Consider the following 2060-nt stretch of genomic DNA (forward strand, 5'->3'; position numbering starts at 1 on the left):
GGTTTCCTGGGACTTCTTTACCCAATGGCTCTTGTACTCTTCTCTCTGAATTCCCAGGACTCCAGCCTCTTCTCCAGGCTGCAGGGCCTTTGTATACGCTATTCCTATGAACACGACTCTCCCTGCCGGTCCCATTGTACCAATTCAAATCTTTTTTTTTTTTTTTTTTTTTTGGGGGGGGGTCCGGTCGTGGGGCCTGAACTCTGGGCCTGGGCGCTGTCCCTCAGCTCTTCAGCTCAAGGCTAGCACTCTACCACTTGAGCCACAGCGCCACTTCCGGCTTTTTTTCTTTTTGCTTATGTGGTGCTGGGGAATCGAACCCAGGGCCTCATGCATGCAAGGCAAGCGCTCTACCACTGAGCCACCTTCCTAGCCCCCAGTACAAATCTTAATGGTCACTTCTTCCAGGAGATCCACTTTGACCCCAGTGTTCCGAATGCAACCTAGCACAACAAATGCTTCATTGTAATTGTTTGCCTGTTAAGTGCTCTTCTGGCAGAATGTGAGTCATAAGAACAGAAATGTTTCAATCTCACTTTCCTTGGTGTCCTGCCTGGGTGAGGGCTGGTGCTATCTGTGTACAATAAATGACTGACAGAGAGAAACCTGAGCAAGCCAGGGGAGGCAGATTGGGCAGCGAGTCAAGGAGACTAATTGGCTGGTAGTTTCTGCAGTGCAGCAGTGAGTTGGGGGGGAGGGGAGGTGCCACGTGTCCGGAAGCAGGGCCAGAGTGGCGTACCAAGTGTTCAGTGACCTGATAAACTGGGAAGCTTGCTCTTTCCGCTCCAGCACAGCTCAGCTCAGAAAACTACTGCAGGGCTTTCACATGGGAGGTAAGATGACCAGACATTGAGCCAGCCTCAATGTGGAAGCAGGTGGTCAAGACTAGAGGCAGGAAGATGTTAAGAGGCTGTGGTTTAAAAAAAAAAAGTCTCTGGGTTTTAATCACTAGAACTGAAAAACAAAAGAACATGTGTTTTCTTCCATGACTCCAGAAGGAAACACTGAAAACTGGAGAAGGAAATGGGGTGGCCAAGGAACAGGATAGAAGAGAGAGCTCATTGTCTTGTACCTAAGGAATTTTCAGTCCTGTGACTATTCCATGGCCAAAAGTCATCTTAAGGAGTAGAATAAAAGGGTAATTTATAGTAACCTAGGTAGAGCGCAGTCTTAGTAATACTTAGTAATAACTGATATATATATATATGACACATATGCATTGTATGTATATATACATATGTATGTTTGTATGTTTGTGTGTTTGTATGTATGTATATATGTATATATGAGATTAGTTAATGCTGACTCCTTAAAGAAAATGAGAAAATGTATTTGTAAAAAAGCCTAGAGGCCTGGGAATGTGGCTTAATGGTAGAATGCTTGCCTAGGATGGGTGAAGCCCTGGGTTCAATTCTTCAGTACCACATAAACAGAAAAAGCCAGAAGTGGCACTGTAGCTCAAGTGGTAGAGCGCTAGCCTTGAGCACAGAGAGGCCCAAGGACAGTGCCCAGGCCTGAGTTCAAACGCTAGGACCAGCAAAAAAAAAAAAAAAAAGCCTAGATTGGTCTGGGAATGTAGCTTAGTGGTAGAGTACTTGCCTAGCAAAGGTTCATTTCCTCAGCACCACATAACCAGAAAGAGCTGGAAGTGGTACTGTGGCTCAAGTGGTACAGTGCTAGCCTTGAGCAAAAGTAACTCAAAGATAGTGCCCAGGCCCTGAGTTCAAGTACTAGGACTGGCAAAAATAAATAAAATAAACAAGCCTAGATTGGGCTGGGAATGTGGTTTAGTGGTAGCGTGCTTGCCTAGCATACATGAAGCCCTGGGTTCAATTCCTCAGTACCACATAAACAGAAAAAGCTGGAAGTGGTGCTGTAGCTCAAGTGGTACAGTAGAGCCTTGAGCAAATGAAGTTCAAGGACAGTAACTAGGTCCTGAGTTCAAGTTCCAGGACTGGCAAAAAAAAAAAAAGCCTAGATTGATAGCTCATAACTAGCCTTCAATCCTAGCTACTCAGAGGCTGAGATATGGAGATTCGCATATTGAGGACAACCTGAAC

General features: G+C 45.4%; 1 non-coding gene across 1 annotated transcript; it reads right to left on the minus strand.

Annotated features, from left to right (window-relative positions):
- Positions 1-293: 293 nt before the first annotated feature.
- Trnaa-ugc lies at positions 294-374 on the minus strand. The gene has a single exon. It is a non-coding gene; the product is annotated as a tRNA-Ala (tRNA).
- Positions 375-2060: the final 1686 nt, after the last annotated feature.

This window comes from Dipodomys spectabilis, unplaced genomic scaffold (genome assembly GCF_019054845.1).
Source record: "Dipodomys spectabilis isolate Male_0828 unplaced genomic scaffold, ASM1905484v1 ptg000002l, whole genome shotgun sequence".
Taxonomy (NCBI): Eukaryota; Metazoa; Chordata; class Mammalia; order Rodentia; family Heteromyidae; genus Dipodomys; species Dipodomys spectabilis.